The 12,852-nt window shown below is 43.8% G+C and overlaps 1 long non-coding RNA gene across 1 annotated transcript; it reads right to left on the bottom strand.

Moving 5' to 3' along the window:
- Positions 1-3,426: 3,426 nt before the first annotated feature.
- On the bottom strand, positions 3,427-12,448 carry LOC141089008 (uncharacterized). Its single transcript, XR_012232129.1, has 2 exons — positions 12,282-12,448; positions 3,427-4,667 (listed from the first exon to the last, which is right to left on the bottom strand). It is a non-coding gene; the product is annotated as an uncharacterized lncRNA (long non-coding RNA).
- Between the last annotated feature and the right edge of the window lie 404 nt (positions 12,449-12,852).

The following is a 12,852-nucleotide window of genomic DNA, read 5'->3' as shown; positions in this document are numbered from 1 at the left end:
ATCCCCAGATCATCACCGATCCTCTACCAAATTTTACAGTGGGTGCAAGACACTGTGGCTTCTACGCCTCTCCAGGTCTCCGTCTAACCATTACACGACCAGGTGTAGTACAAAGCTGAAAATTAGACTCATGAGAGAAGATTACCTTACTCCAGTCTCCATGGTCCAATCCTTATGGTCTTTGGCAAACTTCCGCCTGGCTCTCCTTTGCTTCTCATTGATGAAAGACTTTTTCTAGCTTTACATGACTTGAGCCCTGCCTCTAGGAGCCTGTTACGAACTATTTTTGCCGTGCACTACACCTCTGCAGCCATGTGTCATTCTTTTTGTAGATCACTTGATGTCATCCTGCGGTTGATTTGTTGACATTTGAATAAGATGACGGTTATCCCGGTCAATGGAGAGTCGTTTTCGCCCTCTGCCTGTCTGTAGCTTTGTTGTCCCCAATGGCTGCTGCTTGACCTTGTTGTAATGGACTACCGTCTTAGAAATTTTAAGGATGGAGGCAGTATGACGCTCACTGTATCCTTCTACTAGTAAAGCCAGAATTGAGCCCTTCTTTTCCTCACTCAAGAGTTTTCTTTTCAACTCCTTTGGCATGGTTAAAAGTTATTTTTTCATTCCTACTACTTTTGGGATATTACTAGCACATATTTTGCCATCCAGCTTGTCCTATTGCAAGAGGATTGTGAACACCACAGCAGGGTTTTTTATACTTTCCTTTGTTAAATAAGATTTGGTTCAGGTGATCACCTAATCAGAAGCACATTAAGTAGAATGAGGTGTACTCTGGTTGGAATTCAGCTGACACTGGAATGGAATGGCTGTCAGACATGTAGAGAAGCTGATTTTTATAAAACTGTGCAGTGGTCTCTTAATTTTTGCCAGAGCTGTATATATATATATATATATATATATATATATATATATACACACACCTATAAATTATTATTATGCATATGTGCTAACTGATATATATATATATATATTTACAGTGGGGAAAAAAAGTATTTAGTCAGTCAGCAATAGTGCAAGTTCCACCACTTAAAAAGATGAGAGGCGTCTGTAATTTACATCATAGGTAGACCTCAACTATGGGAGACAAACTGTGAAAAAAAAATCCAGAAAATCACATTGTCTGTTTTTTTTTCATTTTATTTGCATATTATGGTGGAAAATAAGTATTTGGTCAGAAACAAGCAATCAAGATTTCTGGCTCTCACAGACCTGTAACTTCTTCTTTAAGAGTCTCCTCTTTCCTCCACTCATTACCTGTAGTAATAGCACCTGTTTAAACTTGTTATCAGTATAAAAAGACACCTGTGCACACCCTCAAACAGTCTGACTCCAAACTCCACTATGGTGAAGACCAAAGAGCTGTCAAAGGACACCAGAAACAAAATTGTAGCCCTGCACCAGGCTGGGAAGACTGAATCTGCAATAGCCAACCAGCTTGGAGTGAAGAAATCAACTGTGGGAGCAATAATTAGAAAATGGAAGACATACAAGACCACTGATAATCTCCCTCGATCTGGTGCTCCACGCAAAATCCCACCCCGTGGGGTCAGAATGATCACAAGAACGGTGAGCAAAAATCCCAGAACCACGCGGGGGGACCTAGTGAATGAACTGCAGAGAGCTGGGACCAATGTAACAAGGCCTACCATAAGTAACACACTACGCCACCATGGATTCAGATCCTGCAGTGCCAGACGTGTCCCACTGCTTAAGCCTGTACATGTCCGGGCCCGTCTGAAGTTTGCTAGAGAGCATTTGGATGATCCAGAGGAGTTTTGGGAGAATGTCCTATGGTCTGATGAAACCAAACTGGAACTGTTTGGTAGAAACACAACTTGTCGTGTTTGGAGGAAAAAGAATACTGAGTTGCATGCATCAAACACCATACCTACTGTAAAGCATGGTGGTGGAAACATCATGCTTTGGGGCTGTTTCTCTGCAAAGGGGCCAGGACGACTGATCCGGGTACATGAAAGAATGAATGGGGCCATGTATCGTGAGATTTTGAGTGCAAACCTCCTTCCATCAGCAAGGGCATTGAAGATGAAACGTGGCTGGGTCTTTCAACATGACAATGATCCAAAGCACACCGCCAGGGCAACGAAGGAGTGGCTTCGTAAGAAGCATTTCAAGGTCCTGGAGTGGCCTAGCCAGTCTCCAGATCTCAACCCTATAGAAAACCTTTGGAGGGAGATGAAAGTCCGTGTTGCCAAGCGAAAAGCCAAAAACATCACTGCTCTAGAGGAGATCTGCATGGAGGAATGGGCCAACATACCAACAACAGTGTGTGGCAACCTTGTGAAGACTTACAGAAAACGTTTGACCTCTGTCATTGCCAACAAAGGATATATCACAAAGTATTGAGATGAAATTTTGTTTCTGACCAAATACTTATTTTCCACCATAATATGCAAATAAAATGAAAAAAAAAACAGACAATGTGATTTTCTGGATTTTTTTTTCTCAGTTTGTCTCCCATAGTTGAGGTCTACCTATGATGTAAATTACAGACGCCTCTCATCTTTTTAAGTGGTAGAACCTGCACTATTGCTGACTGACAAAATACTTGTTTTCCCCACTGTATATATATATATATATATATATATATATTGCTTCTTTAAACTTCAGCACTACTATTATCAGTTTACAATCAGACATACTGTAAATAATACTTCCAGCTCCAACACAACACTTTGCAATTCCATGGATGCCAAAGAACTTCAAGATACTAGCACTGCTACTGACGTCAGTGGAAAATGCTAGGAGAATGCTTAGCAGAGTGAAAGGATACTTGGTCTGCAGAACAGAACCCATGAATGGACATGTTAATTTGTAACCATATGGAAACTTATTCTGTTGACCTTCTATGTCAGTTAAATGATCTTAGAAAGGCACATGAGAGTTTCTTATTAATTGTTTATGATAACTAAATGACTTTATGACCAGCATTTCCAGATGCATATTCTGTAACCTCTGTGAAAATAAATATATTGTAAAAATTCACTAATACATATATTGAGGTCACTACATCCTAACATGAAGGCAAAATAACTCCTCCTATGTAAATCTTCATAAACACACTGGTTCAGTAAAATTTTAATAAAGCCTCATCCTATAGTATCAGGAGTCAGTTCTCCAAAGACCTATTATGGTAAGTAAAACAATCTGGTGGAGGTTTACTGAATTAACAAAAGCTCCGCTATCAGAATAATTAAAGAATATCTGTCACTGTTAGAATCTGCATCAGTTCTTGAGAGAATTTAATTAAAAACTGTCCCTTACATTTTACTGTCAGATTGCATGACAGATAGCAAATTTGGATCAAATAATTGTTGAACTAGTTCTAGTCCTTTGTCATGTTTGTAATGTAAAGGTTCGTTGGATGCAGTGAACAGCTGGAGGCAGAGAAGGGGTTAACAAAGTTTACTAAAGCAATTATTGAATATGAATTCAAGGAAAACCTTACGCGCAGGGAGGTGTCGAGACAGTCAGTGAAATATACAATAAAACACAACAAAGAGTAAAAGTGAAGATAAGGAGTTATCGATTGAAGATCTTATTGGAGAATCGTTGGAACAGTTTCCGACGGAGTCACAGTCCGTGAACAAAGTCTTTGGCTCTGTGGCGTAAAAACAAGATGCACTGTCTCCTGACCGTGCCGAAATATCCTGATCCGTTGGTCTTGGGTCTGTTGAAGTTGGGTCTGTTGAACTTGGGTTCGTTGAACTTGGGATAAAGTTCCTGCTGTGGGTTGTTTAAGTGTGATGCGACACGCCGGGAGCACGATGTCGTACAAGCCACAGATATGACAAGGCCCCATACAGAATCACAGCATCCAGGAAAGGTCTGTAAGTCTGCTGCACTACCCGTTACGGGTCTCGTATGTGGGTAGGCACTGGATACAGTACTCAAGGGGGGTACAGTCTGAAAAGGGCTGGTGTCAGTGGCGGTAGTTGAGGAGAGGGAGTCAACCTTCTTGCTGCACTGCAGTCGCCTTCCCGCCAAGTCTCTCTCCTTCCCGCGCTCCACTCCTTTTAAGTCCCCCATGCCCCTTTCAGTCAGGTGCTCACTCTCTTCCCGCCCAGGCAAGTCAGGCACGTCAGGCAAGTCACCCCCCTGCAACAGCGGTGACGACCCCGAAAGTTCCAGCTCCAGAGCGTATTTCTGTCCGCTGACACTATTCCTGTTCACCCCCTTTTACAGTAATCTGATGGTGAATGCAATAAGTAGGGGTAAATATACTGGAAGAATATTTGAAGCATTCTTACATAAATAGCAATTGTCCCATATTTTATTTCTGTAATTATTCAATTATGCAATGCTACTATATTCTGCAGAACTGACCCATAAAGGGAACCTGTCACCATGTTTTTCTAATATAACCTACAACTACCACTTTTCAGCCCCATGTGACAGCATTGTATAATGATGTTAAATGACTTCAATTCATCTTGCAAGACAAATAAAAGACCTTTTATAATACTCAATTGCAGTACTGTCCAGTCCGATGGACGCCGCTGTGCCTCATATGGCGCCTTCTTTCTTCTTATGATGCTGTCCTTCTTCTCTGCTTCATGTGGATGACGCATTCTATGCCATCTACACAGTGTGTCCCTTTGAACTTCTATGCAGGCACTGTTTTTTCTGCCCTGCCGAGGAAAGAGCAAAATACTGTTACATGCATGTGCCAGGAAAGGCAAGAGAGTGCCGGCGCATGCGCATTACAAAAGCTTTGCTCTGCCCTCGGCAGGGCAGCGAGGTGTGTGCCTGTGCAAAGGCGCAATGGAGGTCACATTGTGGAAGACATATGAAACGTTAACCACATGAAGCAAGAAGGAGGAAGGCATCGCAAGAATAGAGGAGGTGTCAGAAGAATAACAGCGACACCCATCAGACCGGATCACCCAATGTACTTATGTGAATTGGAGTCATATGTACAGCATTAAAGAATTCTGTCATATGTGGTTGAAAATTGATGGCCATAGGTTCTATTAGAAAAACCTGGTGACGGGTTCTCTTTAATCATCTAATCAACTAATGTGCCATGAAGATCTTATCTAATATTATGTCACACATACACAAGGGGTAATTTTGCTTTAGGCCAATCAGCCAATTAGTATGTTTTTAGAGTGTAATAGGAAACGTATTTAAACATATGAAAACCTACAAACATACAAATAATTTGATATACATCTACATTTTTTTATGTGCACATATGTAGACTAAAAGTTAAGCCTAAATCTCAACGGATGAGACTCAATATGGGTTAATTAGACAACATTTACTTATGCCAGAATAATAATAGCAAACTAAATATCTAAGGCCCTGATTTATCTTTTCCTTTGTGCGTGTTTAATGTCTAGTTTTGTGTGTTTTGTTCCTTTTTATGTTTGCACCAAATTCATGATTTTATTTGTGTGTTTTTTGAAGTCTATTTTATATGTGCTCACCTGATTTTTTTTTTTATTATGTTCTGTTTTTTTGGTGGGGTTTGGTGATTATAGATGTTTTTGTCTGATAAATCAAGTTGCAAAATTTGGTGTAATTTCTCTCCCGGGTCTCCCTAGTGTATTTTTAAGTACACCAAAGTTTTGCTGCAATTTTTGGTGTCCAAAGTCACAAAATCATTTCAAGACAGTTGAAAGGGCCATTTTTTTTCTTTTTGTCAAATTCACAAATTTCATTCACCATTTTGAGGAATCGGCACCAAAAACGGAAACTAATGTGACAAGAAAAAAAAGAAAGTGCGACATCCATGCCGGTGCCTGTCTCCTCTAATCCTTCTTAACTCGTCAGACAAGTGACCGTTCTTTAGCCCTATTTTTTTCCTGGGATTTGCGTCTCTGGCTAGTCCAGAAGCTATGGGATTACTGTTCTTAGTTCGGGTTTCTTCATACTGTAAGCATTGGGTAGTGCTGCTCACTGTATAAACCCCTGACCATCAGTTCCTATTGTCAATCAAAGTTTGTGCTATCTGACTTTAACTGTGTTTAATGCATTTGCTGTTTACTAATTTATTCTGTTCTATGCCTAATGATTTTGTACCTCGGTACCTCCTAGTTCTGTCTCTAGTTCTAGCTACCTGACTATCCTTCTTGCCAACTTGTGCCACTGAACCACTGAAAATAAGTTGACTCCATGAGCCTAGCCCAGAGACCCTTTACAAGCACTCCCTGTACAAGGGTTAAAAGGTGAAGGCCAGAGCAACCCTGGGTTCTGAAAAATGGAGAAGCATGAGCCAACCCTGTTCGTGGTAGCCATTTTGGAGCTGCCAGGTGATCACAAACAGTGCCCTCATGACAGAAATTGACTTGCAAATGCAAATGATGAATCAGAGCCTAATTTATTTTAGTATAATAAATAAAGGTATTTGGGAAAGGTCCTGTAGCCTCTTACTTTTATTACATTCCATAGCTAATACAGGATTACCTTAATTTAGCAGAGCATGTTATGCAGAAAATACATTAGAAATATCAGGAATAACTAATAGTGGGAAAAAAAAGTATTTAGTCAGCCACCAATTGTGCAATTTCTCCCACTTAAAAAGAAGAGAGCGGCCTGTAACTGACATCATAGGTAGACCACAACTAGGAGAGTCAAAATGAGAAAACAAATCCAGAAAATCACCTTTTCTGATTTAGCAACATTTATTTTGCACATTATGGTGGAAAATAAGTATTTGGTCACCTAAAACATGCAAGATTTCTGGCTCTCACAGACCTGTAACTTCTTCTTTAAGAGGCTCCTCTGTCCTCCACTCATTACCTGTAGTAATGGCACCTGTTTGAACCTATCAGTATAAAAGACACCTGTCCACAACCTCAAACAGTCACACTCCAAACTCCACTATCGTGAAGATCAAACAGCTGTCAAAGGACACCAGAAACAAAATTGTAGCCCTGCACCAGGCTGGGAAGACTGAATCTGCAATAGGCAAGCAGCTTGGTGTGATGAAATCAACTGTGGGAGCAATAATAAGAAAATGGAAGACATACAGTACAAGACCACTGATAATCTCCCTCGACCTGGAGCTTCACACAAGATCTCACCCGTGGGGTCAAAATGATCACAAGAACGGTGAGCAAAAATCCCAGAACCATACGAGGGGCCTAGTGAATGACCTGCATAGAGCTGGGACCAACATAACAAAGGCTACCATTAGTAACACACTAGGCCGTCAGGGAGTCAGATCCAGCAGTGCCAGACGTGTCCCCCTGCTTAAGCCAGTGCATGTCCGGGCCTGTCTGAAGTGTGCTAGATAGCATTTGGATTATCCAGAAGAGTATTGGGAGAATGTCATATGGTCTCATGAAACAAAAGTAGAACTGTTCGGTAGAAGCAAAACTCGTCGTGTTTGGAGGAGATAGAATGCTGAGTTGCATCCAAAGAACACCATACCTACTGTGAAGCATGGGGGTGGCAACATCAAGTTTTGGGGCTATTTCTCTGCAAAGGGACCAGGACAACTGATCCGTGTACATGAAAGAATGAATTGGGCCATGTGTCGTGAGATTTTGAGTGCCAACCACCTTCCATCAGCAAGGGCATTGAAGATGAAACAAGAATGGGTCTTTCAGCATGATAATGACCCCAAGCACTCTGCCAAGGCAATGAAGGAGTGGCTTCATAAGAAGCATATGAAGGTCCTGGAGTGACCTAGCCAGTCTTCAGATCTCAACCCCATAGAAAACCTTTGGAGGGATTTAAAAGTCTGTATTGCCCAGCGACAGGCCCAAAGCATCACTGCTCTAGAGGAGATCTGCATGGAGGAATGGGCCAACATACCACCAACAGTGTGTGCCAACCTCGTGAAGATTTACAGAAGACGTTTGAGCTCTGTCTTTGCCAACAAAGGATATATAACAAAATATTGAGATGAGCTTTTTTTAATGACCAAATACTTATTTTCCACCATAATTTGCCAAATAAATCTTGCCAAATCAGAGATTTTCTGGATTTGTTTTTTCATTTTGACTCTCATAGTTGTGGTCTACCTATGATGTCAATTACATGCCTCTCTAATCTTTTTAAGTGGGAGAACTTGCACAATTGGTGGCTGACTAAATACTTTTTTCTCCCCACTGTATATTGTAATCAAAACTATGAAAAACAAAGAAGTTTTAATTATTTTTCTTTCTCTTCAGCATAATGGGCTTCTGCAGGAGCTTCCCCTAAGGGTAAGTCTCCACGGGCTTAATCTCTGCGCTTTGGACGCAGCGGATACCCCACTCTGCCCAAAGCGCCGGCCCCTATTTGTATGCGCTGTGATTCTAGATGTGTTCATTGAACACATAAAGAATCACTGCATCATATTCATAGACTGGGTTATTTATTTTGCGAAGACGGAGCTTCTCAGCAAGATATATAGACATGCTGTGGTCTTGAAAGACGCGCCGCACGTCCGGCTACGTAGGGCCGCCGGATGCGGCCCTGCATGCATAGTGGAGACGACATTTAATTAAATCCCCTCCACTATGCTGTAACATCTGGACGCTGCGGATTGTACTTAGCTCAATACAGAATTATGATAGCTATGCCAAAGACTTCATCCATTATAAGTTTATGCTTTGCCCTTCACCTCTCCAAATAAACCTCCTTAAACATCCTCATCACCTCACTATCCAACAATCCTAAATGACTCTTTGACACTTTTCATTCTCTCCTCAATCCAAGAGTGCAAATGTGGCACCCCTGAGGCTCAGTCACCACAGAGGTACTGCACCTTCTCCTAAGGTGTGGTGCCCCACCCCCACCGTCTGGGTAAGTTGGGAGCTCCTTTCCACACTCCAACACTCGCACCCCCACATAACAGGGTAGTTCTGCACAACCACATTGCGGCTCAGTGCTTAGAGAGTAGCAGAGCACCTCTGGTGGTTCCCTGCTTGGAACACTGGATGTGTTGGGAGGTGGGTGGAGTTTAGATCCATATAAAAGATTGGGAAGGTTTAGAATTACGGGCTCAGTCTGACAGAAGGTCGGCGGAGTAGGAAGTCACTCGGAGAGGAATGAGGATCCCTGGAAGAAGGGATGGAGGAAGGAGTGCTGCAGCTGCCTCAGTGACCTGAGCCAGCTGGCACGGGAAAGTAAGGAAGGTGGAAAGACGTAGAACTGTAACCTAAGTTTCCATAAGAAAGAGAGTCAAGTACGGAATGAAGGAGTAGAGAACAGAGAGGAGATGTTGGTTGGAAGAGGAACCCTGCCTATAGGTTCTCAGCGCAAGGCCGGGGCCCGGTCCCCGAGGTTGTATGGACACTTATGGTTCTGCAGCAGACACCGGTGGAGTAGTTGGCTGTAAATGCATTACTCCCATCTAAGACTTGAGGCACAACAGCAACACAGATAGAGAGCCGGGAGTGAGGCGTCCCCGAAGCAGGCTACAGCTGTCTGCCGTGCAAGTAGAGTTCTAGGAACATCTCTTAGGAGGCATTCCAGGGTTACTAAGTACTGGAGTTCTTCACACCACAAGGCGCATTGGCGGAGTCGTTTAGGAAGGTACATGTTGGCGGAGTGTTGGAGAGGAGAGCCCTGACTTGTCCGGGAGGTTGGTTGAGTCTTTACCCCGGAGGACATGGCACGGAGGCGGGCACCAGTGTGTACCACGAACTGTGAGTAAAGCTTTGAAACTGCAGCTCTGGTGTCCTCCATTCATTTGTGCGCTAACACCTTCAGCACCGCTACATCTGGGTACCAGCATCCATAGGATCCTGTGCCTCTCCTCATCCATAGCACCTAGACTGCCCTGGAACTGCAGCTCCACCTGTGGGGAGCTACACCATCTTTGCTGCACCACACCATCAGTCCCAGCGGATCTGCATGCAGCGTCGGCTTAACACCTCCCTTGCCGAACACCACAGGCGGCGTCACAAACTATTCCGTTAACTACCACAAACCACCCTTGACTTGGGCGCCCAGGGCCACGGACTGGGTCACCGCTGCTGTGACACATCCCCCGGACACCGGCCTGGTACCGAGTAACCCCACGGCCCTGGGAGGGCGACCCACAAACCTCCCCCACCACCGTCCTCAGCGCTGACGATCCAGCCAATTATTTCAAAGAAAAATTTGACCATATGACATAGGAAATTTTCTCCCAATCCTCTTGTATAGTGCATTGTCCTCCCTCTCGCACTGCATCTAACCCACTTTCTGTCTTTGAACCAGTCACGGAAGAAGAAATGATCAGGCTCCTTGCATCTTTTTTCCTTCTACTTGCACCAGAGACCCTATTCCCTCACATTTCTACCAGCACCTTTCTCCGGCTGTCACCACTCAGCTAATTAAAATATTTTATCTCTCTCTCATCTGGTGTCTTTCCCTCTTCATTTAAACATGCCAGCAGATATCCATTACTTAAAAAAAAATCCCTCGAACAGAACTGTTCTACTAACTATAGACCTGCCTCTAATCTTTCCTTCATCTCTAAACTCTTGGAACACTTGGTCCAGTTGTAAGGTGCAAAATGGAGGCAGTCATGGGCAAAGGGCTGCTGTGTTTCCACTCCCTGGTACTAGTGATGTTTGAACATTTGGATCTCCGGGTCCTGTGGGTTCAGCTGAACATGTAAAAAAAAGTTTGGTTTGGGTACAAGAACAGTGCCCAAATCCAGACACCATTCAGATGAGGGCCCGAGCATCCATTGTTTGCCACTCTGTTATCGCAGATACTGCCTCTGATCAGTGGTAAGATCATTACCGCCAATCAGAGAACTGTGGTTTCCACACTGTTGGATGATAGCGTGAGCCCGCAGCTGTGACCGGCAGTAAAAGATTAGACCTGGTCACAGAGGCTCAAGTTGATGTGAGTATTATGCTAAAAGGTTACAATGGACAGCACCTCTAAAAATATATATCACTGAACATGAGGTTCTCAGTTTAACATTCTGATCAGCCTGTATAAAGCCCACTGCCTCGTCATGGTGAACCTCTCAGTGGGTGCTATCTTTTATTGCCTTAAAGGAGTGCCAGCAGTGAGGGCAGTCTGCTGTCTCACAGTGCCCATGCTGCAAGACTAAAGGCCCCGTTATACTTAACGATGTCCCAGCGATCCCACTAACGGTCCGACATGATGGGATCGATGGGACATGGTTAGGCTGATCGCTGGTGAGCTGTCACAAGACAGCCCCTCCAGCGATCAGGACCAGCGACGCTGGACGCTGGTTTCTAATGTAAACAGCGGGTATTCAGGAGCCGCGGCTCCTGGATACCCGCTGTTTATCTTAGAAACCGGCGCATCGGGTATCTAAGAGCCGCGTGACTCCTGGATACCCACTGTTTACCTTGGAAACCAGCATGTGCGCCGTTTTCCAAGGTAAACGGCGGGTATCCAGGAGCCGCGTCTCCTGGATACCCGATGTTTACATTAGAAACCAGCGTCGCTTATCACTGGTCTCTCGCTGCCACACGCAGTGATACTCGCTGGCCAGCGGGAGACCAGCGATCAAAAAATGGCCTTGGCCGATCGAGGACGATCAGCGATAACCGGCAGGGGGGCTGGTCGCTGATCCCCGTCACACACACAGCAATCTCGCTGGCGAGATCACTGTGGCGTCACAAAATCAGCGATCTCCATGACTCCAAACCGCATCGCCCCACAAGCAAAAAACCACAGCAACAACGGCTGTCACACAGTACCAACACCAAATGAAAAAAGCATTGAAACTCACCTTCCTCAAGTTCTCAAGTGACAAAAAAATAGGCTGAATCCCCTTTGCATTCTCCTGCTAATTAAAATCACATGCGCCAAATGGGAAGGGTACACATCTGAAAAAAAAAGGACAGAGCATGCAATATGCTGTGTGGCAGTCATTGCTGCTGTGGTTTTGTGTTTGTGGGGCGGTGCAGTCTGATGTCATGAAGACTCAGTCTTACAGCATGGGTGCTGTAAGGCACCAGGCGGCCTGCCCAGCTGGTGCATTGTTGCTACAACGATGGTTAGCGAACGATGCCGCTCCTTTAAGGCGATAAGTTAGGACTCACGAAAGGGTTAGCCATGATGTGACAGTGGGCTTCATATAGTCTCATCAGAATGTTAAACTAAGAAGCTCATGTTCAGTAATATATGTTTTTGCCTAGCGGGATTAGATCAATAAATTACCAAAGTTGTCAATATACAATCAATCAATGGCATTTTACATCAATGTAAAGTCTAGAACCCCGGTGTGAAAAGACTCAGGGAAATTAAAATATCCATTATAATGAAAAATGTATAATTTTATCAAGTTAACATTAAGCCCTTAGTGACCACCAATACGTCTTTTTACTGACCTGTGATGAAAGAGACTAGTATCCTCCAACAGGTGACAAGTCTATAGCTGTTAGATGTATACTATAGCTGACAGCTTGCTGCATCAGCCACGAACAGTATTGGTGGACCCCCATAGGTTGTCTGGACCGGAACCAAGGGAACCGCCATCTGAGCTCCTAGAGAAACAGTACCCGGGGAACAAGGAAGGAGAGCAGATGACTGAGCGTGACTGGGCAGCAAGGGGAGGGGCGAGTATAAAAGGAGCTTGGGGCACGCAGGGGAGACAGTTGGTGGCACGCCAGACACTGTACAAGAGGCTTATGTGTATGGAGAAACAAGAGCTAATAGGCAAAAAAGTCTAAAAAAATTCCATTTTTATTAGGTAAATAATCAGGACTAACAACAATTACAAATATAAAAATAATGCGACCATAGCAGAATAATCCAGGTGCGTCACTGGGAGGAAGTCAATGCCCAAATATGCATTTAACATCTAATGAGGGGTTAATGACCAATATATAACATTACAAAGAGGTATAAATGCAAGGAGAGAACTCAGAGCGGTAAATAATTGAGGCGTATGTGGCAATT

The sequence above is a fragment of the Dendrobates tinctorius genome, unplaced genomic scaffold (assembly GCF_039654945.1).
Source record: "Dendrobates tinctorius isolate UK_male_01 unplaced genomic scaffold, ASM3965494v1 ptg000043l, whole genome shotgun sequence".
In the NCBI taxonomy this organism is placed as follows: Eukaryota; Metazoa; Chordata; class Amphibia; order Anura; family Dendrobatidae; genus Dendrobates; species Dendrobates tinctorius.
The sequence above is the reverse complement of the archived record's forward strand: the minus strand, read 5'-3'. Positions and strand labels throughout refer to the sequence as shown.